The 26,429-nt window shown below is 41.8% G+C and overlaps 1 long non-coding RNA gene across 2 annotated transcripts; it reads right to left on the bottom strand.

Annotated features, from left to right (window-relative positions):
* Nucleotides 1-1,647: 1,647 nt before the first annotated feature.
* Nucleotides 1,648-26,429, bottom strand: LOC147107007 (uncharacterized). Of its 2 annotated transcripts, XR_015081004.1 has the most exons (5): nucleotides 26,092-26,429; nucleotides 25,750-25,845; nucleotides 3,897-4,006; nucleotides 3,606-3,711; nucleotides 1,648-2,107 (listed from the first exon to the last, which is right to left on the bottom strand). It is a non-coding gene; the product is annotated as an uncharacterized LOC147107007 (long non-coding RNA). The 2 variants fall into 2 exon arrangements; XR_015081005.1 differs by lacking the exon at nucleotides 3,606-3,711 and having other exon boundaries at nucleotides 26,092-26,427.

The raw sequence follows: 26,429 nt of genomic DNA, 5'->3' as shown, positions 1-26,429 counted from the left end.
TAATGACTAGTTAAATGTTTTTGATGTGTTGGTTAAGGGATACATTTTGGCTCGGACATTTCAGCTGGGAGACTTCCCCTGCTGCTCTTTAAATAGTGCTATGGGATTCTTGTGTCCATCTGAGGGGGGCAGATAGGAACTCTTTAACATTTCATCTAAAAGACATCACCTCAAGTGCAGCATTCCCTTAGTACTGAAATTGTCCGCCTAGATTATGCGCTCAAATCTTGAGTGGGGCTTGAACCAATAACCTGACTCCGGTGAGAGTGCTGCCACTGAATTAGGCTGACACTTGGAGGTGGTGACCTAACCACTTCCTCTGCCTCTTTTTGCCCAGTGAGAACTTAGCCAACTGGTTCTGTTGGTTCCTTTTCTCTCTCTTTCCCTCTTCCTCTCCTGCATTCTGCCCCATTAAGTGGTGTCAATCTTTCAGCATGCAGCGCAAGACTGGTTTAATGTGAATGCAAACTGTTGCAGCTTAGTAACTCGCTGCAAGCAACACTCTCCAATGAAATGTATGTATGGTTGAAGAAAATCAATCTTAAATGTATTTGGAAAAACATGTTTCATTGATGTACCGTATCTTTTTATATGCCTGTAAAATGGAAAATTTTGGTCTTCATAGATCCTTGTGTATTTTAAGCATTTAAACTGTAAATAGGATTTTAATTTTATATAAAAGTGTAATGATGTACTTCACATTTTTAAAGGAACTGCCCCTTGCAGGAGAATGGATTGATCAAACTTTTAGTCCTATTTGAGATGGTAATGGTAACTATCTACTAAATCAATCACTTCTCTTTTGTAAAGAATAATGACTCCTAGGTATTAATAGTAAATCTACCAAATTCCCTTTTGATTTTTTTTTTACATGGTAGTTTTTGCCAGTATCATCGCATAATTCTTGCCTGGACTTCGTACTAAGAGGCTGGACCTGTGAAGGCTATCTTTGTAATCTCTAAAAAGATATAAAGCGAGGAGTATCTCTAGGATCGCTTGGTGGATAAATGCACCTAGTGGTGTAATACTGAGCTATGCAAGCCAGGAATATCCCTAGTTTGATCATTGATCAGTGCTGAGTTAGTTTACTACTTCGAGGGCAACATTTTGATGTTTTATTTTGGGCTTGCCTCTTGAGCTGGGGTTGGGGAAGAAATGACTTGGGTTTCTGATCTTATTTGCTAACTAGTGATAGCTGCTGGAAGGTACACTTGTGTGCAAGATAGAAAATAGGATTGGAATCTGCCGTGATGCTCTCCCAGTCTAATAGTCTACCAGCAGTCATTGGGCTCATCAAGAAAAGCCATTTGAGCAAGATACTGGCAGTCTGCTGGTGTCTGTGGTATTGTACCCACATATAGGTTTGTGCCTAGGCGAAGGGAGAAAATTGGGCAGAAGGGAATATTGGGAGCTGGGATTGCAAGGAGAAATCGGGAAGAAGAGCTGCTATATGAAAGCAACATTAAAAATTCTGTACTGTTCCTTAAATAGGTTTACGGGGCAGTCTCTCCATTGTATATGCACATATTCAGTGGGATGACCCCTGTTTTTATTAAATGCACGATGATACTTTGGCATTCTTGACAAGCTTACTGCAAAACATCATAATAAATTAGGTGCATGGCTGTACTTAATAACCTTTTATTAAAAGTCTGGAGTGCCAGTATTAATTTAAATACCATTTGTTAGAACACTGAAGTGGATTGCATTCTGAAATCTAGAGTATGGTTGTTAGAATATAAATTTAGACGTTGAACAGTTCTGTTTTGAACTTGCTTACCAGCACTGAAACTTTTTGTTTACAGGAGCAGATTCATTTTGGTGACCTGTATACTTAATAGTTTTCAAAAGAAATACACAAAATACAATTGATGCAGTAGTCTTACTGTTTTCAGGTTTTGATTTGTAGGTTTACAAAGCCGCCTTGTGTAAGGGTTCTAGATGGTATGGAGGTAATTCTACAAATGCTAAATTCAGATACGAAAAGTTCTCTGGTTACATGATCCCTGCATTACTGTGAACTGTACTTCTGGGATCTTTATTTCTGCTTTTGCAGCGAAGTCTCAACTCTGCATATTGTGCTGCCTTGTTCCAGATGCTGCATATTCTGCAAGAAAATAATTTTAAAGTTCAGTTATATCTTTGGGCAAAATATTAATATTTTAATGGTTTGGTCATATCTGTCATCTGGTTTTCTGGTAAAACTTTGCCAAATGGAAATTTTTGTAGCTGTGCCTTAATAAAAACCAATGAAGAAGCATGTAGGATTTTTTTTTAGGTTTTATTTCCTCGCAGAGGTTTGGCAGAAACTGTTTTGTCCATTGTTATTTATTTATTTATTTGAACATTCCATGAATACACTGTTACTAACCAGAGTCCAATACTTGTCCCAAAGTCTTCAAGCTTGTGCACTTTTACCAAATGAGACTTTTTTTGTGACCAACAGCTTTCATATGACTGCAGTTTTATAGATACTTGTGATACTTTTTGTATTTAAATAAAGATGTAATGCAAGAGGAAAAAAAGCATAGTTGTCTTTGTTCTAGAATTAGTTTTTGTTTTGGACTGACAATTGTCTCTTTAGCTTGGTATGTTTATTGGACTGTGTACCACTATTATCAAAGGTGACCACTGCTAAATATCATGCTTTTCTCCTACTGATGGTAAACAAGTTAGCAAATTTCTTCCCCACAATGTCTCCTGAATCTTTCACACCTCTAGCGAACAAACTTTTTTTTACAACAATCTATATTTGATGTTTTAGGTAGCAGTAGTGATTTGAATACTACAAATTGACATCTAATATGGCCTTAATGTTTTCTCTAGAACATTTCATAGCTAAATTTGCATTCATCCTTTTAATGAAACTTTAATTGTATTCATTATTGTATACATATCTGATATTGATTTAATATTTAATGGATGCATCTAATTAAGATATTCTTCCTCATCCATTTTTCCTCTGTGTCCACCTTTTGATTAACCCATCAGCCAGCTGGTATGAAGTTGATGGGACAATCCTTCCATGGGGAGATTTACCAGCCTACTCTAGTTGAACACCTGTGCAAATTCTGCATAAGTGGAGTTGAATGGTTGGATGACATGTCTTAGTATTGTTTTGGGGTGCAGTGTGTTGAGTTTAGTGTACCTAAATTGTTTTTGCTTGAAATCATATGGAAATAAAATTCATATAGTAATGCCTAATTGGTCAAACAATACCAATCTTGGACAATAATTGGTGAAACCATTTTAATCTTTAGCTTTTTTAGCATGAAATTAACCACTAAATCACATTCCTGTTGAAATGAATGAGTATGGTCTATTTGGAGTGCAAGAAATCAACATTTCCATCACTGAAGCTAGAAAAATTGCTGCCATGCTCTTCCAGGAGGAGAACACTGTTTTCAGCCTGCAACGCCTTTTAGAAATTCCATCAAAAAGCTGCGATTTTGGAGCAGTCGGTTAGCAGTTGACCATGCAGTTGGTCAGTCTTTATTCCATTGCAATGTCGGCTTTTAGCTATGATCTAGTTTGCAAGCGTTCTGAACTTGGGATAGTGTTCAGGTTAAGTAGTTTTTATGAAAATACTGATGTGTCTCTCAAACCTTTAGTAATGGGGTGTTTGCAATCTAAAGTTGTATCCCAACTGCAAGCACTTGAACCAGATGCCGGCTTCTGCCCCTGTTGGTAGCAGGTTGCTGATTTCTCTCCCTGTAGAGAAGGAAAAGAACACTTCTGTGGATTCCAGTTTCAACTTGTGTAAGTTTTTGTCTGCACCCTCCTTCAACCAACTTGGTTGATGCATGTGTCTTTTTTTAATCATTGCCTTCATTTAAAATAAGTAGTGTAGTGTATGGTCATAACCTGCTTCAGGTGATGTGGAATCATGGACTCACCCTGTATGTTGCTGACTTGATCTCCACTGTGCTGCTCTGAGAAAGCTATTGTAATGCCTTATCAATATCTTGTTTAGTGTAGTGTTGGAGGTCAGGAGCAGATGTACCATCTAGGAAAAGGAGTGAAAGAGTTTTTAAAAAGTGAGAGATGTATTTGGTACAAGTTCAGAATTTAATGCCAAGTATCTTGTGTCCTCCTTGGAGCTATTTTGTAGGGGAGCAGTATTGTTTAAAACAAGAGTCTTTGACTGTTAGTAGAATTTAGGATAGTTTCTTTTCTACATCAAATGGATAGGTGAGGACAGGAGCAACCTGCTTCATATTGATCCTGGTATAAAGCTATATTTTTTCAGATGTTTGGGTATCTTTCTACCTCGGTTAGAATCTAATCTGTCCCGCGTAATTTATTAATCATGATCACAGTTATAGTTTGAAAATAATTCCATTCCTGAGGTTTCATTTGAAAAGGTTTATAAATGTTTTACACTCTTCATGGATTTCTCTTTGATTATCCATGGCTGATCCATTATTTTTCTGTGCCAGAAATAGCAGCAGCCTTTTTTTCTATTCCTTAGGCGGGTGCGCTTAAAAGTCATCGCATTCTGTCATTGAAAAAAGGAAAAACAGCTTTTCATTTTTTTTTTTTAAAGCTGTGGTGATTTTCACTTGATAGCAGCCCAGGAAATCGTTAATAAAAATGCAAGATACATCAAGAATGCTCTTTTTTTTATATAAAAAGTCACTTTACAATCAATTACTTTGCAATGCAGTGACTTTATGTATGAAAACATCTCCCATTTTGTGCACAGCAAGAAGCCAGACAGCTATAAAATTAATAACTAGTTAATTGGTTTCTGAAGACTTTCCTATCTTGCCACTGAAAGCCTCATCCACTCCTTTTGTCCATTCCAGGCTTGACTCTACTTTTCCAATGTCCATCCTAGCCTCTCTAGCCCCACCCTGCATAAACTCCAACCATCCAGAACGCTGCTGCTGACTTGCTGTCCGGCCTGCTCATTCCTCTAGAAATGTAAAGCTAGCAGCTGATTAGGACGATGTGGAAGGTACCATCCTAATCGGCTGCTATCTTTGCATTTCCTCCCGAAGCAACACTGTATAAGCATGATCCTGGAAAAATATTAATTTTGGGCTGCTGCCAATTTTTGACACTAGGGAAGAATAGCTCAATCTCAGATGTAGGCTGGAAAGAGGACAGAGAAGTCTCCGGACTGCTGTAGAGATTCATCGCTGAATAGTGCCGGAGAGCGATTGCTGCTCACGAGCCCATTCAAGAATGTGATCGGGGATTGGTATGTTAATCAGCACGTTGGCAAATGGTGGAGTTGCTGAATGGATATGGGAAATTAAATGCTGTGTCTAATACAACTGTTCTTGCTGCAGAGACTACTGCTGGACCACATTTTATAATAATTGCAAATACAGATCAAAGATGTGATGGGGAAGAAATGCAAGTGTACTGTTCAATGGGAGAGTACACTTGAACTGCACCACCAGTTTTGTGAATTCTTTAAAAAAAAATTAATGTCGACGGCTTTCTCAATAAACCAAGAAAAGGTTCTGTGCTGAAGGTGTTACCACTGCTGTAGTGCTGCCTTTTTTGTACTGTAATTACTACGTGGGTACTTCTACAGAGATGGAGTGGAATCAACAGTACGGTTTGATAGGCATCACTGCTGTCCTACGCTCTTTGTTGTGGTTCCATAGAGATTTCACATTTGTGAAGGAGGCATAAAATTCCTCTCCTCTTCCTCTTTCTCCATTGCCTGCCTGCAGCTAAACAAGAAACTAAATGACTCCTTCCCAGGATTCTGCCATGCCATTTTCCAATCTGCCATTGTCCCCTCCACTTGGCAGAATCTCAGAGCACTACAGCTGAGATTGGAAACTCTGGAGATGTGGACCGACTCTGCATTGCCACTTCATGGCATCCAGTGGCTACTTTTTCAAAATACTTCTTGATGGTCTAGCTATGATCAGGAACTCTCCCTGTGGGGAAATAGTGGGCATAAATTACTTTGATACATTTTATGGTACAGTACATCTGTGCCAATTTTGTTACGCTTCTGTATTTCAAGACAAAAAGGTTTGTTATTTGGTCTAATAGTTTAACTGTTTCCTTTCCAAAGCCATCCATAACTTTGCTTCTCCCCATCCCTATTAAATCAAACCCTTCTACAGCATTCTGATTGGACTCTTTGAATTTAGCTGTAACTGTTAACCTCCATGTTTGATCATCCCTGACGCACCTCATTCTTAATGCCGTGGTTGTACGGAGACCTAGTACCATAATATGGACACGCTCATTTATATTGAGTGGTGCGGCTCCAGATATTCTTGATGCTTTCCATAAGATCTAAATTAAAATATTTTCTTTTGTGTATATGCAGTACATATCCTTGGAGGAAGCTTTTGCATCTTTGGCTCTGTAACACTGGCTGAGTCTTCAGCTGCTTTTTTGTTTAATGCACAATCCTGTAGCAATAAATGGAGAATCAGGGGAATTTATAATGGGGAACAAAGAAATGGCAGACCAACTAAATACATACTTTGGTTCTGTCTTCACAAAGGAGGACACAAATAACCTCCCTGACATGCTGGGAAACATAGGGTCTGATGAAAGGGTGGAACTGAAAGAAATCAGTATTTGTAGGGAAATGGTGTTAGGAAAATTGATGGGACTGAAGGCCGATAAATCCCCTGGGCCTGATAATTACATCCCAGGGTACTTAAGGAAGTGGCCCTAGAAATAGCAGATGCATTGCTGGTCATCTTCCAGAACTCGATAGACTCTGGAACAGTACCCATGGATTGGAGGGTAGCTAATGTTACCCCACTATTCAAAAAAGGTGGTAGAGAAAAAGCGGGGAAGTATAGACCGGTAAGCCTGACATCGGTAGTGGGGAAAATGCTAGAGTCCATTATAAAAGATGTAATAGCAGAGCACTTGGAAAGCAGTGACAGGATCGGACAAAGGCAACATGGATTTACAAAAGGTAAATCATGCTTGACTAATCAACTGGAATTTTTTGAGGATGTAACTGGTAAAATAGATAAGGGAGAACCAGTGTATTTGGACTTTCAGAAGGCTTTCAATAAGGTCCCGCATAAGAGATTAGCATGCAAAATTAAGGCACATGGGATTGGTGGCAAGGTATTGACTTGGATAGAGAACTGGTTGGCAGACAGAAAGCAAAGAGTTGGAATAAACGGGTCGTTTTCCGAGTGGCAGGCAGTGACTAGTGGGGTACCGCAAGGATCGGTCCTAGGACCCCAGCTGTTCACAATATATATTAATGATCTGGACGAGGGAATTGGATGTAATATCTCCAAATTTGCAGATGACACAAAGCTGGGTGGGAGGGTAAGCTGTGAGCAGGATGTCGTGAAACTCCAGTACGATTTGGACAGGTTGGGTGATTGGGCAGAAACATGGCAAATGCACTATAATGTGGAGAAATGTGAGGTTATCCCTGTTTTTGCCAGCAAAGTGAAGGCAGATTATTATTTGAATAGCAATAGATTGGGAGAAGGGGAAGTGCAAAGAGACCTGGGTGTTCTTGTGCACCAGTCGCTGAAGGTAAGCATGCAGGTGCAGCAGGCAAATGGCATGTTGGCCTTCGTAGCAAGAGGGTTTGAGTACAGGAACAAGGATGTCTTGCTGCAGTTGTACAGGGCCTTGGTGAGACCACACCTTGAGTATTGTGTGCAGTTTTGGTCGCCTTACCTGAGGAAGGACGTTCTTGCCATGGAAGGAGTGCAGCGAAGATTCACCAGGCTGATACCTGGAATGGCAGGAATGACGTATGAGGAGAGATTGTGTCGATTGGGCTTATACTCACTGGAGTTTAGAAGATTGAGAGGGGATCTCATCGAAACCTATAAAATTCTGTCAGGCCTGGACAGACTAGATGCAGGAAGGATGTTTCTGATGGCCGGGGAGTCCAGAACCAGGGGTCATAGTCTAAGGATAAGGGGTAAGCCATTTAAGACTGAAATGAGGAATTTCTTCACCCAGAGAGTGGTGAACCTGTGGAATTCTCTGCCACAGAGGGCGGTGGAGGCCAGCTCATTAAATGTATTCAAGAAAGAGTTGGATATATTTCTTAAGGCTAAAGGGATATGGGGAGAAGGCAGGGACCGGGTACTGAATTTGGATGATCAGCCATGATCTCATTGAATGGTGGAGCAGGCTCAAAGGGCCGAATGGCCTACTCCTGCTCCTATCTTCTATGTTTCTATGTATGAGGATGCTGAGGCGAGTCGCACAACTGCCCTGGCTGAGATTAGGTTGCTCGGCATCGACCAGGCATCAAACTTGGAATTTTCCAGAATATATATCTCCACACCAGAACCATGCGGTATATTTACTCACCGAACCATCAGGAGGGGAGCGTGCCTTTTTTTATAACTGTTAGTTCTGGCTTTTTATTAGATGAAATGGGTAAGAGCTCAGACCCAAATTAAGTCTTGAAATTTATTTTAAATGCTAAAGGAGAGGACCATGTGTGTTTAGCCCCTGGGAGTGATTGGGGCATAAGTACTGAAATATTGACTTACCTTATTGTATCTTGACTTTAATTTACTTAAATTTAGCTGTTCAACATGAGGAACTTGTTTGTTTGGGGTCTTACCTTGGAATGGTTTGAGATGTTAAAAGGTTAATTCATTGGTTATATAAGTGGTAGCTGTTTTTCTTGTGGCATTTGGGCTATTGTGTATTGGACAGTGTAAATTTGGGTTTACTAGTGATGGATTGGTCTAGATTAATCTTGAACACTGAATCGGTGGAATGCAAAAGGCCAAGAGCGTGTGGAGTTTAGCCTCCGTAATAGTTCAGCCTTGAGGTGCAATCGGTCCATCATAGTTGTAGAATGACGCAGCACAGAAGGAGGCCCATCGTGCCTGTGCTGGCTTTTGAGAACTATCCAATTAGTCCCACTCCCTTGCTCTTTCCCATAGCCCTGTAAATTTTCCCCTTCAAATATTTATTCAATAACCTTTTTTGAAAAGTTATTGAATCTGCTTCACCACCCATTCAGACTGCATTCCATATCATTTGCATGGTGAATTCCAAATCCTAATTTGCTGTGTTTTATATTTTTAAAAATTCTCCATCTCACCACCTGGCTCTTTTTGCCAATTACCATAAATCTGTGTCCTCTGGTTACCGACCTTTCTGCCATCGATACAAAATTAAATGTAAAAGCTTAAGAACTGAAGCAGTGGCATTCACTTCCAGGGTTTGCGGCTGATGCAGAAATTGTAAACATTCAAGACTTTATTCAATAGGTAGATGAAGGTCCAGGGGTTGAGGAGATATGGGAACAGCGAGTAAATATAATTAGAATTAATGGAGGATAAATGCCACCACAAATGGGCTGAATGGCCTATTTGTGTTCAGTGATTTAACTATCCCAAGATAGACAGACAAAAAGGTAATGTACGTGGTCAAAGTGGGGAATGGTTTTAGAATGCGTTCAAAACTGCTTCCTAAGGCTGTATGTTTCTAGTACAAGAAGGAAAGAAGCATTGTTGGAAGTGATGTACTCCAGGAGCCAGTGTTGGGTCCAGTTTTGTTCAGGTTGTGTGTGTATATAGATCATTTGGTCATGCATACAGGGAGCAAATATTAATTTACAGATGACACAAAGGTAAGAGGGTTGACAAGTGGTGAGGGCTACAAAAGATTTCTGGAGGCTATGGACAGGTTAGATCATTAGATCACTCACCACTCCTCTGCAAGGAAGTACTTGATTAAGCAATTCCACAGTTGACTCATCCAAAGTAGAATTCATTCAATCCGAGTAATTCCATGGTAGGATTGAATAATTTAGAGTAATGTAGTGGGATTGGATAATTCCACTATTGGATAAAATACTTAATTGAGATACTCAGTCCTGCAACTGAACTACTCAATGAGCAGTTCAATGGTAGGATTAAATAATTCCATTGTAGGATCAATTTCTTTCTTGTGTAATTTGATGGTAGAATTCAGTAACTCCATGATTGGACTAAGGTTATGGTAGGATGAAGTAATTCCATCCCAGGCCTGAGCGCTTTACTGACTGAATTCTCAATTCTGGTATGGAATTAATGAGCAATTTTACAGGAGGATTGCATAATTCCACTATGGTAATACCAGCTGTAGAAAACTCATCAATGATAATTTACATCTAGGAAACTTTGACTTTCAACTTGAAGTTTGTAAACACCAGTCACTCAGATTCACATGCCGTGTTTGCGTAAGTTACATCAACTCTTACGACATTATTGAGCGCAGAGCAAAAGGAGACCGATACTACCCATCATATGACACTTGAATTTTGCATCCTTGTAGGTAGTGTGAGCTGTATTGACAATATGTGAAAATAGTTGAAAGTCTGGGCCAAACGATCCTTGCATAAGAACATAAGAATTAGGAGCAGGAGTAGGCCATATGGCCCTTCAAGCCTAGATCATGGCTGATTTTTGACCTCAACTCCACTTTTCCGCCCGATCCCCATATCCTTTGGAAAAAAACTATCAATCTCAGCCTTGAATATACTCAATGACTCTACATCCACAGCCCTCTGGGATAGAGAATTCCAATGATTCAAAATCCTCTGCGTGAAGAAATTTCTCCTCATCTCAGTCCTCAATGGCCGACCCCTTATCCTGAGACTATCCCCTCTTGTTCTAGAATCTCCAGCTAGGGGAAACAGCCTCTCAGCATCTACCCTGTCAAGCCCTCTCAGAATCTTATATTTCTAGGCCCAGTCTACTCAATCTCTCCTCATAGGACAACCCTCTCATCCCAGGAATCAAGCTAGTGAACCTTCATTGCAAGTATATCCTTCTTTGGGTACGGAGACCAAACTTGTGCACAGTACTCCAGGTGTGGTCTCACCAACGCCCTGTACAATTGCAGCAAGACCTCCTTACTCCTGTACTCCAACCCTCTTGCAATTAAGGCCAACATGCCATTTGCCTTCCTAATTGCTTGCTGTACCTTCATGTTCACTTTCTGTGTTTTGTGTACAAAGACACCCAAATCCCTCTGAACAGCAACATTTATTAGTCTCTCACCATTTAAAAAATATTCTCTTTTCTATTCTTCCTACCAAAGTGAATAACCTCACATTTCCCCACATGCTCCATCTGCCACCTTCTTGCCCACTCACTTAACCTGCCAATTACCTTAAATCTGTGCCCTCTGGTTACCGACCTTTCTGCCATCGATACAAAATTAAATGTAAAAGCTTAAGAACTGAAGCAGAGACTTTGTCCTCCTCACAGCTTGCTTTTTATCATCAGCAAACTTGGATACATTACACTTGATCCCTTCATCTAAGTCATTGACATAGATTGTAAATAGCAGAAGCCCCAGCACTGATCCTTGCGGTACCCCACTAGTAACAGCCTGCCATCCCGAAAATGACCTGTTTATTCCTACGCTGTTTTCTGTCCTTTAACCAATCCTCTTTCCATGCTAATATATTACCCACGAGCCCTTGTGTTAACGACCTTTCGCGTGGCACCTTATTGAATGTCTTTTGAAAATACCTTCTAACCAGAAGAGAAAAACAATTTAAATAACTTTTTGGGATACAGCATGAGTAATTTGATACATACTAGGATCATGTGACTTCCAGGATGGTAGAAAGCAAACTCGATGGATTGTGGCCTTTTTTCATCTAGCAATTCCAATGTTTAAAAGTTTAGTATGGAAGAGGAATTAAATTACAGGTTTAAACAGTTTTCACAAACCTGTAGTTGTCAGACATCATATCTTTGCAATAACATGAATAAGATATTTCCTCCTAATTTTCTGTTCTCCTTTCATGCTGGGATACAGTTCCTCATGCAAGTGCCATTATTTACATGTAAACCCAGACCGAGTGTTGCCAGGCCATTTGACGGGGACGGCATCACAGGCCATCCCGTTCCTGTCCTCATTTGAGCTTCTTTCTACACATTCTTTCAAGCAGGTGGCACAATATCACAAGATACTTACAGATGAGGAACGGCTTCAGTGTAGAAGATTTATGTCTTTTAATATTTTAAGGAGGCAACAAACTGGATATCGGTTCTACATTAAATGTAGTGGGCTCCCTGTTGACTCAGTTGATAAAGGCAGAACCATAGACTAAAAGGTTTAGTTCCTGGTCTGTTGTAGATCTACTTTCCCAGTAGATGGTGCTCTTTACTTGCAGTAGACCGGAGGGTGAAAAGAGCAGGGCATACTGGCTACTGGTTATTCTGGCTCAGTTTAAATAAGCACATATTCTTGATCCTGCGCTATGATCTAAGGACAGAATAAAATTGCCATTTTCCTCATACAGGAATGTAATGTTTGGAGCATCACCTTTGGGGGAAAAGGCATGTATTTCTCATGGTCTTTATATCAACTGACCTTGCCACAAGAACAGAATGTGGGAGTGTTTGAACCGCAAAGAAACTTTGGGCCTGAAATTCCTGGAGCTCCACTCTGCTGTTGGAAATATGACGGGACTTTTAGCTGCCAGGCTGCTGTGCCCATCCCACTTCCCAGGGTCGGGTAATTTGTGTTTGGCGGAGGCAGGAGACCATCTCCAGGCCCCATCAAGAAAGTGTTTTCTACGGTTTTATTTAAATGAATTGCTGAATGATTGATTGAATTTAGCAAATTTGTTATTAGCTGGAGCTTACCAAATTCAGATGCAAGGATGAAACTTCCCAACAAAGTAGCATTCCATTTAGCTGCATCTGACTGTTGGAAGTATGGTGTGATTCCTTGTCACTAAAGGTTACTACTGGTAGAGGGTGCTAGTAGTTCACATCAAGCTATATTCATCAAGAATGAGAAAATGGCCAATGAACATTGACACACAGGCCACAACAGTGTCTTCCCCATAATTAAAGCTGCCAGTTACTGAGGGGTCTGTGCAGAAACTTTTAAGACAACGGTTTTCAAATAAGTAAATTTTTTCCATTTACTAATGATTGAGATAGTTAAAGTTTATGATTAAATTGCACCATAGGTAAACTAAATCTCAGAACGGCTGCCATGATCCCCTCTATCCATTATTCTGCCTCCCCTGTCTAGTTTTGGATTTGTCAGAAGGTAGCAGCCCTAATCATAATGACAAATCTTTGTTGTCAAGAAGGTCAGTGCAGTATGTAAATACATGATTTTATAAAAGCCACTCAATTCACATTAGGAAAAAACAAAGATATATGGTCAGATTTACAGACGGTGCCAAAATAGGAGGGGTAGGGGAATTGAAGGAGTCCACCCAGGAATTACAGAACGAGTTAAACAAAACATGTGAGCGGGCTGAACAATTGCAGATGAAATTTAATGTAGAAAAATGTAAAGTACTGCACCTAGGAAGGCAAAACGGGTGGTTTACATACACCATGAGTGGTGTCGAAATAGCTAAAGATGAAGTTAAAAGATACCTGGGAGTCTTGGTAGATTCAATCCTAAACATGCTCAACCAATGCAGAGCAGCAATCAATAAAGCCATCATAATGTTGAACTCCATCTCCAAAACAGTAGAATACAAGTCAGAGAAAGTTGTGTTCAAACAGTACAGCGTTCTGATCAGATTGTATCTTGAGTACTGTATCCAGTTCTAGTTGCCAAGAAGCAAGGGAGATGACTCAAGCATTGGAGGGAAGTGCAGAGAATAGCCACAAGGGTCATCTCTAGTGTCAGGTCTCAGTTATGAGGAAAGACTGGAGAAATGTGGAAAAGAGGCATCTGGGAAGTAAGTGGTATGGATAAGTGTTATTCTGGAATACTACTATAAATTAAATTATGGGAACAGGACAAGGGGACACAAGGTCAGACTAGGAAAAGGTAATTTTAGGATTGATATTTGGAAGTTTTTCATTTAGCAAGTTATCAATTCCTGGAATAGACTTTGTGCAGAATGGTGGAGGTGAAAACATGGGAAGCAGTTAGATGCAGTGAGGAGGGAAGTGTAAAGCCATGCTGGATGGATGAATTAAGATGGGCCGAATGGTCTTCCTGATTCACAAGTATCTTGTGGTATATAAGGCACACACACACTGCAATATATAATACAGTAGTTGTCAGGGATGGGAAACCATAGTTATGAGGAGAGACTTGAGATCTTGGGACTGTTTCCACGGGAGCAGAGAATGTTAAGAGGAGATATACTAGAGGCTTTCAAAATTATAAGTTTTGATAAGGTAAAGCAAACACAGACACGATGTGTGTCTTTGAGCTGTAAACTTCCATGGTTCTTATGTTCCTAATGAGGAAAGATTATTCCCTCTGGTTGGGGAGTCAGTGATGAAGGGTCATAAATTTAAAATTATCACTAAAAGGATGAGGAAAGCGGTTTTTAAACACAGGGTTGTTGGAGCATGCGATGCTTTGCCACATGGAGTGATTGAAACAGAGAACTTTATCACTTAAGGAAAACTTGGATAAATATTTGATGCACAGAAAGATACACGGCTATGGGAAGAGAGCAGGGCAGTTTGGATCAGTTTCGATTGCTCTAGCAAAGAGCCAACACAGACACTGGGTTTTTGAACTATAAACCCCCATGGTTCCAAAAAAACAGTACCTACACCTACTGATTTAAAAAATTGGTTTCACCAAGGGCTAAGTTTTCTGAATCTGTGGCCATGGCGGGCTCACAAAGTTTAGACTCAAGTGTCAACTTTTGTAAACTTGTTACACCCTGTGATTCAACTTTTATGATTTATTTTCTGAAATTTGTAAAAATTAGAAAAAGTAATACTGATGTATGTAGAATTGCATAAATCTGTAAAGAAAAAAAATTATGTAAATATGCAGATTTCCTTTTTAAATAGTCTACTTATGATTCAATTTATAATTTGAACATCCTGACACCTCTTTTGTGCTTCTAATGCAATTCTTACTACAACTGACATTCATATAGCACCTTTTAACATAGAAAAATGCCCCAAGGTGCTTCAGGTAGGCTTAAACAGAAAATAATAGATGCAAAATCAGAATTAAAAATAGACACCGAGCTAAAGAAGATAATGGGCCGGATATTCCGACCCCCACGGGTGTGTACGCACCCGTAGGGGCCGCGCAAGTGCCGGGTTTAGGCATGTGAAGTGCATGCACTGAAACCCGGCACTTCCAATTCTTGACCGATCATCCACCTGCCTGGGAAAAGGGCCTCCGCGGATGGAGCGTTCCGTTTTCTGCACAACCTCTGCCCGCTGAAAACCTTTAAAAATCTTACACCTGGTAAAAGCGTGCGTAAGGCCTGCTTTTACCAGCATAAGAGTTTAAAAAAAATATTTGATTCACTTTTATAATTTAAAGTACTTTTTAAAAAAAGATAAGTTTATTTTTAGCTCTGTAAAAAACTTTATTTTAAATATTTTAAACAAATTTAATTTTTTTTATTGTAACTTTTGCTAATTTTAAATTCGGGATTTAAAAAAAATTATTTAATGTTTAACTTTTTTAAATGATCCCCATTCATACGTTTGACAGATCTATGCGTAGAGACAAGTAAGAAGGGGGATTCCCTTCTTTGATTGGTTCCCCATGGCCCACGTGATCCCAGGGACGCTTGCGAACTGTCTGCGCCCCTGGGATACCTGGGCCTTTGCGCGCGCGAACCAGGAGAGGCCCAGGATTGGAAGTGTCTGGACCTACAGAGCCAGCAGGTAAGTTCGTAGGTTTTTTCCGATCGGAGGCATCCGCCCATAGGAAGCCTCTGATTGGAAAATCTGGCCCAATATTAGGAGGGATGACCAAAAGCTTGGTCAGAGGTTGATTTTAAGGAGGATTTTAAAGGAGGAGAGGTGGAGGGGTTTAGGAAGGGAATTCAAGTCATAGAGTCATAATGGCACAGAAGGAGGCCATTCGGCCCATCGAGTCCATGCCGACTCTTTGTAGAGCAATCCAGTCAGTCCCATTCCCCTGCTCTATCCCTGTAGCCCTGCAAATTTATTTCCCTCAAATGTCTATCCAGTCTCCCCTTGAAAACATTGAGTGTCTCCACTTCCACCACTTCTGTCGGCAGCAAGTTCCAGGTCCTCACCACTTGCTGCATAACAAAGCTGTTCCTCATGTCCCCCCTGTATTTCTTGCCCAAAACCTTAGATCTGTGTCCCCTAGTCCTTGTACCATCAACTAGTGGGAACAGCCTTTCCCCGTCTAGCCTTTCCCCGTCTAGCCTATCCAAACCCATCATAATCATGTACACCTCTATCAAATCACCCCGCAACCTCCTTTGCTCTAATGAAAACAAATCCAGCTTCTCCAACCTGTCCTTGTAGCTAAGGTCCCCCATTCCCGGAACCATTCTGGCAAATCTCCTCTGCAGCCTCTCAAGGGCCTTCACATCCTTCCTAAAGTGTGGTGACCAGAACTGGACGCAGTACTCCAGTTGTGGCCTAACCAGCACTTTATAAAGGTTCAGCATAACTTCTCTACTTTTCTACTCAATACCTCTATTTATGAAGCCCAAGATCCCGTATGCTTTGCTAACCACTCTCTCAATATGTCCCACCACCTTCAGGGAACTATGCACATTAACTCCCAGGTCCCTCTGTCCCTGCACACTCTTTAAAAACTGTGCCATTAAGTGTATATTGCCTCTCCCTGTTCCTTCTGCCAAAATGCATCACTTCACACTTCTCTGTATTAAATTCCATCTGCCACTTGTCTGCCCATTCTGCTAGCCTTTCTATGTCCTGTTGCAGTTGATTGTTATCATCATCATCACTGTTTGCCACAGCCCCAAGTTTGGTGTCATCGGCAACTTTAAAAATTCTACTCTGTATTCCAATATCCAGGTCATTTCAAAAAAAGCAGGGGCCCCAGCACTGACCCTTGGGAACACCATTGCCTGCCATCCTCCAGTCTGAAAAACAGCCATTTACCACAACTCGCTGTTTTCTGTCCTTAAGCCAATTCCTTATCCAAGCTGCCGCTGACCCACCTATTCCATGAGCCTCAATTTTGTTAACCAGCCTTCTATGTGGCACTTTGTCAAACGCCTTCCGAAAATCCATGTAGACATCATCCATTGCATTCCCTTCATCAATCCACCCTGTTACTTCATCAAAAAATTCAATTGGATTAGTCAAACACTATCTGCCTTTTACAAATCCGTGTTGGCTCTCCTTAATTAGCTTAAACCTCTCCAAGTGCCCGTTAACTTTTTCCTTGATTATTGTTTCTAAAACTTTACCCAGCACTGATGTTAAACTGACTGGCCTGTAGTTACTAGGATTGTCCCGACACCCTTGAACAATGGTGTCACATTTGCCACTTTCCAATCCTCAGGCACCTCCCCTGCATCTAGGAAAGATTGGAAAATGATGGCAAACCCTTCCGCTATCTCCTCCCCCAATTCTCTTAGCAACCTGGGATGCAAGCCATCTGGACCAGGCGACTTATCCACTCTAAGCATACCCAGCCTTTCAATACATCCTATCAATTTTCACCCCTTCCATTGCTTCTATCTTTTCCACTTCTACTGATATTTTGTCAGCATCCACCTCCTTAGTAAACACCAATACAAAGTACTCATTGAGTATTCTAGCCTTGCCCTGCGCCTCCAAGCATACATCACCTTCTTTGTCCCTAATAGGCCCCACCCCGCCTCTTACTATCAGCTTACTGTTTACATACCGGTGGAAGATTTTTGGGTTCCCTTATGTTAACTGCCATTCTACTCTCATAGTCTCTCTTTGCCAATCTTATTTTTATCTTCACTTCCCCTCTCAACTTATTGTATTTGGTCTGGTTCTCCCTTGAAGAATTCACCTGACATTCATCATACAGCCTCTTTTTTTGTTTCATCATCTTCTCTATTTCCCTCATCATCCAAGGAGCCCTTGCTTTGGTTCCCTTATCCTTCCCTCTTGTTGGAATGTACCTAGCCTGTACTTGAAATATCTCCTCCTTAAAGATCTCCCATTGTTCCGTTACAATTTTTCCTGTCATTCTTTGGTTCCATTTTACTCTGGCTAGATCCTTTTGCATCCCATTGAAGTTAGCCCTATTCCAGTTTAGAAGTTCCACTCCAGGTTGTTCCTTGCTCCTCTCCATTGCTAATCTAAATCTTATGATACGATGATCAGTGTTGGCGGGAAACTCAGCGGCGGCAGCGGGGCTATAAAAGGCTCCAAGAGACCAGGTAGGCCTCACAGCGTCGGCGGGAAACTCAGCGGCGGCAGCGGGGCTATAAAAGGCTCCGAGAGACCAGGTAGGCCTCACAGCGTTGGCAGGAAACTCAGCGGCGGCAGCGGGGCTATAAAAGGCCCCAGAGACCAGGTAGGCGTACTAATCTCCAATCTCACAGAGAGGGAGAGAAGTAAAAAGTAATCGAAGTGTGACGTCACCAGAAAGCAGGTAAGTGATTGGTTGGTGAGTATTTCTCTCTTTTTAAACTTTAACTCTGTGGTTTATAGTTTCTAAGCTCTCTGTGGTGTAGCGGGGACTGTTTGAAAAACCAGGGCCCTAAAATATACCATTTAACTGTAGTGTAATTGGTGGGATTGATTTGTTTTAATTTAATCGCAATTAACTAAAGGGTAAGTCATGGCAGGACAACCCGGTGCCGTGGTATGCTCCTCCTGCGCTATGTGGGAACTCGGGGACACTTCCTGTGTCCCCGACAACTATGTGTGTAGGAAGTGTATCCAGCTGCAGCTACTGGCAGACCGCATTGCGGCACTGGAGCTGCGATTGGATACATACTGGACCATTCGCAATGCTGAGGACGTCGTGAATAGCACGTTTAATCAGTTGGTCACACCGCAGGCAAAGGTTGGACAGGCAGAAAGGGAAGGGGTGACCAACAGACAGAGTACTAGGCGCAGGCAGGTAGCGCAGGGATCCCCTGTGGACATCCCCCTCTCAAACAGATACAACACTTAGAGTACTGTTGGGGGGGATGGCTTATCAGAGGAAGGCAGCAGCAGCCAACTTCCTGGCACCAGGGGTGGTTCTGCTACACAGGACGGGAGGAAAAAGAGGGGTAGAGCTATAGTAATAGGGGATTCTATTGTAAGGGGATTAGATAGGCGTTTCTGCGGCCGCAAACGAGACTCCAGGATGGTGTGTTGCCTCCCTGGTGCAAGGGTCAAGGATGTCTCAGAGCGGCTGCAGAACATTTTGGAAGGGGAGGGTGAACAGCCAGTTGTTGTGGTGCATATAGGTACCAACGATATAGGTAAAAAATGGGCTGAGGTCCTAAAAGCTGAATATAGGGAGTTAGGAGGTAAATTAAAAAATAGGACCTCCAAAGGTAGTAATCTCAGGATTGCTACCAGTGCTGATCATCTTCCAACATTCGATGGAATCTGGAACAGTACCCATGGATTGGAGGGTAGCTAATGTTACCCCACTATTCAAAAAAGGTGGTAGAGAGAATGCTAGAGTCCATCATAAAAGATGTAATAGCAGAGCACTTGGAAAACAGTGACAGGATCGGACAAAGTCAACATGGATTTACAAAGGGTAAATCGTGCTTGACTAATCTACTGGAATTTTTTGAGGATGTAACTGGTAAAATAGATAAGGGAGAACCAGTGGATGTGGTGTATTTGGACTTTCAGAAGGCTTTTGATAAGGTCCCGCATAAGAGATTTGCATATAAAGTTAAGACACATGGGATTGGGGGCAAGGTATTGACTTGGATAGAGAACTGGTTGGCAGACAGAAAGCGAAGAGTTGGAATAAACGGGTCTTTTTCCGAGTGGCAGGCAGTGACTAGTGGGGTACCGCAGGGATCGGTCCTTGGACCCCAGCTATTCACAATATATATTAATGATCTAGACAAGGGAACTAGATATAATATCTCCAAATTTGCAGACGACACAAAGCTGGGTGGGCGTGTGTGCTGTGAGGAGGATGCCGAGAAACACCAGGATGATTTGGACATGTTGGGTGATTGGGCAGAAGCATGGCAGATGCAATATAACGTGGATAAATGTGCGGTTATCCACTTTGGTGTCAAAAACAAGAAGGCAGATTATTATCTGAATGGCAATAGATTGGGAGAAGGGGAAGGGCAACGAGACCTGGGTGTCCTTGTGCACCAGTCGCTGAAGGTAAGCATGCAGGTGCAGCAGGCGGTTAAGAAGGCAAATGGTATGTTGGCCTTCGTAGCGAGAGGGTTTGAGTACAGGAACAAGGATGTCTTGCTGCAGTTGTACAGGGCCTTGGTGAGACCACATCTTGAGTATTGTGTGCAGTTTTGGTCGCCTTATCTGAGGAAGGATGTTCTTGCCATGGAAGGAGTTCAGCGAAGATTCACCAGGCTGATACCTGGGATGGCAGGAATGATGTATGAGGAGAGATTGGGTCGATTGGGCTTGTACTCACTGGAGTTTAGAAGAATGAGAGGGGATCTCATTGAAACGTATAAAATTCTGACAGGACTGGACAGACTAGATGCAGGAAGAATGTTCCCGATGGTCGGGGAGTCCAGAACCAGGGGTCACAGTCTAAGGATAAGAGTTAGGCCATTTAGGACAGAAATGAGGAGGAATTTCTTCACCCAGAGAGTGGTGAACCTGTGGAATTCTCTACCACAGAAGGCAGTAGAGGCCAATTCATTAAATATATTCAAGAAGGAGTTGGATATATTTCTCAAGGCTAAAGGGATCAAGGGGTATGGGGAGAAAGCAAGGACCGGGTATTGAATTTGAATGATCAGCCAGGATCGCATTGAATGGTGGGGCAGGCTCGAGGGGCCGAATGGCCTACTCCTGCTCCTATCTTCTATGTTTCTATGATCACTCGTACCCAAGTGTTCTCCCACAGACACTTGGTCAACCTGGCCCACCTCATTCCCCAGCACCAGATCCAGTAATGCCTCCTTCCTAGTTGGGCCAAGAACATACTGGTCAAGGAAATTCTCCTGAACAGATTTCAGAAATTCCTCTCCCTCCTTTCCCTTTACCCTAGCATTACCCCAATCGATATTTGGGTAATTAAAGTCCCCCAATATCACCACTCTATAGCTCTTGCATATCTCTGCAATTTCCCTGCAGATTTGCTCCTCTACCTCCCTCTCGCTATTTGGAGGCCTGTAGAATACCCCCAATAGCATGATCATACCCTTTTTGCTCTTCAACTCTAACCAAATAGATTCTGTCCTTGTCCCCTCAAGAACATCCTCCCTTTCCAACACTGCAATGTCTTCCTTAATCAGCACTGCCACCCCACCTCCCTTTTTTCTTTCCCTATCTTTTCTGAACACCTTGTACCCTTGAATATTAAGTGCCCAGTCCTCACCATTTTTAAGCCACATTTCTGTTATTGCCACAACATCATATTGCCACACAGCTAATTGTGCTTGTAGCTCACCAACCGTATTCACCACACTCTGTGCGTTTACTTACATGCATTCTAAACCCATTTTTGAATTTTTCATAGTCTTTCTTAGTCTGCTCCTATCTAATATGGTACTACTTCCGCCTCTAGAACTACTTTCTTCTCTAGTACTATGCAACACAAAACGCGTCACTTAGGACGGCACCATCACTTCCGTAGTCGGTGGGATTCAAATCCGTGTGGGGAAATCCCAATGGATTTCTAGTCCATCGCCTTAAACAATCGGCCACGACTACCCAGACAAAGATGGTTGAAGGCCAATGGTGGGGGCAAAGGGGTGCATAGAAGGCCAGAGTTGGAGGAAAGGAGAATTCAAGGAGGGGTTGTAGGGCTGGAAAAAATTAGAGACAGGGAGAGGCCATGAAGGGAACTAAACACAATGATGAGAACTTTAAATTTAGGGTGGTGGGAGACCAGGAACTCGTGAAGATCAACAAGGATCGGTGATTGGTGAGCTGGACTTGGTGTGCATGGGTTACGGGGAGCAGAGCTTTGGATGCACGGAACATTTGAGGGCAGCCGGCCTGCAAGGAGAGCATTGGAATAGTTAAGTCTAGAGGTGACAAAAGCATGGATGAGGGTTTCAGCAAAGATTGGCTGAGGATGGGGAAGCAGTGGATGATATTATGGAAGTGGAAGTATCCTACTACTTGTTGAACATTGTAAGGGGAGATATTTTTCCATTTTGATTGAATTAATAATGCACATGTATCACACACAGGCTGAATTACTAAACTTTGTCATTTATATTAGGTGGCAATTGAGCTGCTTCAGATTTGTTAAGGGAGAATTATTGCAGATTCATCGTGGCTGGCTGCTATTTGGTCATCCAATTAAATCCTGTTGAACAAAATTGTTTGCATTAGATCCCACTGACCCCATTTCAACAGGAGTTACTACAGCTTTTGAAAAAAGCTCAATATTACTCTGCAATGGCAGACATTCCACACTTAGAAAACTCAGGATAGTTTATCCTGATTCTGTAAATAAGCATGTTTATAGAGACAACTATACACCATTCTTCACCAATTTAATCCAGTTTAATGTTATAAAAAAGATCTTGAATATCTTTACCTCCCAAAATAACTTCGAAAGGGTGTAGAATTGTCAGGAGTGCTTTTATTATCATATGTGTGAAATTAAACTGATGTATTGCAACAGATACAAAGATTGATTGGAACAAAACTCAAATGAAATAGAAAGGAGTAAGAAAAGCACGGGGAAGAAATCAAGAAATGACCAAAAGTTAGAAAAAAAAAGTTGCCAAACAGGTGTGAAGGGATTAGAGGATTAGCTCAATGGTTAGGAGCTGTTCATATGCTAATACAGCCTAATAGTGGGGTCATTGCACCTAGACTGAGTATGAAAAGGATTAAGTGACTTTGAATCTAAAATAGAGATTAGCTGATCCTAGAGATATTTATAATACTAAGTAACAACATTATTGCATAAAGCAGGATCTTCTGGTTTGCAACAGATGCATATATATTTATTAAAAGCATTTATAAGATGTTTCTGTCTGAGAGTAGGAACTGTATAGCTTGCCCCCAGGCTAGATGACAGTTACACATTTGTTCACGCTCTTGTTGTTTTCAATGGCAGAAAGGGTCACTGGTGTGAGCTGACCCTGCTCTTTATTTTCCTAGCTAATAAAAGAGTTCTTGTGCTGGCCAAAAAAATAATTTTAAAATTACCATTTAAAATTGCAAATCAGTGCAAAGAATGTGTCATTTGAAAATATACTGGAGTTAGGTGTCTTGACATGAACAGGGCCTGATGTGGCAGCACTCGCTGCAAATAAGAAACACCATCAGGGAATCTTTCTGCCCCAGTTATATTCCAGAACTGATTCTTGAAGCAGTTATTCAATATCGGGCTTGGTTGCTGTGGAATTTGCCTCACTTTTATTGTGGGGTGACTTGCATTCCATTGGCATTAATGCAGATCTGATCATTTACATGTATCCTGAGTCCGAGTATAAATTAGATAAAGAAATGGAACAAATAATCACCAACAGAGAGCAACAAGTGCACAATGAAATTCAGCTAAAAGTTGAGAAATGATGGAGTAAATATCGAGTTCAGGAATAGGACAGTGGCTATGCTTATGTGAATTTAATATATACTGGGCACTTAATTACAGTCTCTTTCTTTTAGGGAAAGGACCTTAGAGTCTTTCTTTCCAACTACAATAAGGTGGCAGATAGAATATAATGTGAGGTTATTCACTTTGGTAGGAAGAATAGAAAAAAAAGAGAATATTTTTTAAATGGTGAGAAACTATTAAATGTTGGTGTTCAGAGAGATTTAACATAGAAGATAGGAGCAGGAGTAGGCCATTCGGCCCCTCGAGCCTGCTTCGCCATTCAATGAGATCATGGCTGATCATCCAAATTCAGTACCCTGTCCCTGCCTTCTCTCCATATCCCTTGATCCCTTTAGCCTTAAGAAATATATCTAACTCCTTCTTGAATATATTTAATGAATTGGCCTCTACTGCCTTCTGTGGTAGAGAATTCCACAGGTTCACCACTTTCTGGGTGAAGAAATTCCTCCTCATCTCTGTCCTAAATGGCTTACCCCTTATCCTTAGACTGTGACCCCTGGTTCTGGACTCCCTGACCATCGGGAACATCCTTCCTGCATCTAGTCTGTCCAGTCCTGTTAGAATTTTATACGTTTCAATGAGATCCCCTCTCATTCTTCTAAACTCCAGCAAGTACAAGCCCAATTGACCCAATCTCTCCTCATACGTCATTCCTGCCATCCCAGGTATCAGCCTGATGAATCTTCGCTGCACTCCTTCCATGGCAAGAACATCCTTCCTCAGATAAGGCGACCAAAACTGCACACAATACTCAAGGTGTGGTCTCACCAAGGCCCTGTACAACTGCAGCAAGACATCCTTGTTCCTGTACTCAAACCCTCTCGCTATGAAGGCCAACATACCATTTGCCTTCTTAACCGCCTGCTGCACCTGCATGCTTACCTTCAGCGACTGGTGCACAAGGACACCCAGGTCTCGTTGCACTTCCCCTTCTCCCAATCTATTGCCATTCAGATAATAACCTGCCTTCCTGTTTTTGACACCAAAGTGGATAACCTCACATTTATCCACGTTATATTGCATCTGCCATGCTTCTGCCCAATCACCAACCTGTCCAAATCATACTGGAGTTTCTCGGCATCCTCCACAGCACACATGCCCACCCAGCTTTGTGTCGTCTGCAAGATATTACATCTAGTTCCCTCGTCTAGATCATTAATATATATTGTGAATAGCTGGGGTCCTAGCACTGATCCCTGCGGTACCCCACTAGTCACTGCCTGCCACTCGGAAAAAGACCCGTTTATTTCAACTCTTTGCTTTCTGTCTGCCAACCAGTTCTCTATCCAAGTCAATACCTTGCCCCCAATCCCATGTGCCTTAACTTTGCACGCTAATCTCTTATGCGGGACCTTATCGAAAGCCTTTTGAAAGTCCAAATACACCACATCCACTGGTTCTCCCTTATCTATTTTACCAGCTACATCCTCAAAAATGAGTCAAGCACGATTTACCTTTTGTACATCCATGTTGACTTTGTCCGATCCGGTCACTGTTTTCCAAGTGCTCTGCTATTACATCTTTTATAATGGACTCTAGCATTTTCCCCACTACCAATGTCAGGCTTACCGGTCTGTAATTCCCTGTTTTCTCTCTACCACCTTTTTTGAATAGGTGTCCTCATACAGGAAACACAAAGTTAGCATGCAATTAGGAAGGCAAATGGCATGTTGGCCTTTATGTAATCAAGTTGGAGTACAAGAGTAAGGAAGTCTTGCTACAACTGTACAGGGCTTTGGTGAGACCACACCTGGAGTACTGGGCACAGTTTTGGCCTCCTTATCTGAGGAAGGATATACTTTCCTTAGAGGCGGTGCAACAAAGGTTCACTCGACTGATCCCTGGGATGTGAGGGTTGTCCTATGAGGAGAGATTGAGTAGATTGGGCCTATACTCTCTGGAGTTTAGAAGAATGAGTGGTGATCTCATTGAAACATAAAAGATTCTGAAGGGGATTGACAGGGTAGATGCTGAGAGGTTGTTTCTCCTGGCTGGAGTGTCTAGAACTAGGGGTGACAGTCTTTGGATAAGGGGTCGGCCATTTAAGACTGAGATGAGGAGGAATTTCTTCACTCAGAGGGTTATGGATCTTTGGAATTCTCTGCCCCAGAGGGCAGTGAATGTGGAGTCTTTGAGTATATTCAAGGCTGAGATAAATAGATTTTTGGAATCGAGGGATATGGAGATCGGGTGGGATAGTGTTGAGGTCGAAGATCAGCCATGATCTTATTGAATGGTGGAGCAGGCTCTAGGGGCCGTATGGCCTACTCCTGCTCCGAATTCTTACGTTCTTGTGTACTACCGATCCATTTTGACTGGAAGTGATCTTTATATGTAGCCTTGTCTGTTTTTATGTTTAGTATAGAGCTCTCCCACTCCCCAACTCACCGATCCTGTGTATGGCTTATGCTGCAAGAGTTTGCATACTTGTTTCCTGCGCTTTCCTGGACAGTTTAGAAGGGCCGAGTGCAGTTAATCGATCTGCTGTTTGAATATTAAACGGGGATACGTTAGCCTCAAACAATAGGGCATATTAAATGAAATTTATCCTGCTCTAGCAAACTTAGATAAGAATTATTAGGGTACAATTTAATTTACTAATTAAAATACTGTACAATGTAGCTACATTAATTCACTTTCATATTGGGCAAACAGATTTTCAAGTGTGTAATTTCAGAGGATTTATTTTCAGACACTGGAAAGGTGATCCAATTTAAAATGAGTCAATACCTCTTTACTGTAGAAAAGAATCTTGCTGCCTTTTGGCGCCTCAAAAACTGAATATGGCTCCCCCAATGGCTCAGTGAATTTAGCCAGTAAGTAGCTAAACTGTAGAAACGAAGAAAGTCCAAGATTCAATCCCCAATCTTTGCTGAGTAAGCTAATCACAGTTTGGGGGGGGGGCGGTGTTGAAGTAGGGGTGTGATCACTGGTACTATGGTTAAAGATGAAGACTGGCCTGTTTTACTGCTCCTGGTCACCTCTCGGTACTCGAAGTGCAGGTGATGATAGCAGGCGCGAGCTCCATGGTGATGGCCCCCTGCTGTTGAATAGCTGCCAATCCCCGT

The sequence above is a fragment of the Somniosus microcephalus genome, chromosome 15, assembly GCF_052327205.1.
Source record: "Somniosus microcephalus isolate GS21.2 chromosome 15, FLI_Smic_1.0, whole genome shotgun sequence".
NCBI lineage: Eukaryota > Metazoa > Chordata > Chondrichthyes > Squaliformes > Somniosidae > Somniosus > Somniosus microcephalus.
This window is presented reverse-complemented; position numbering and strand designations above follow the sequence as displayed.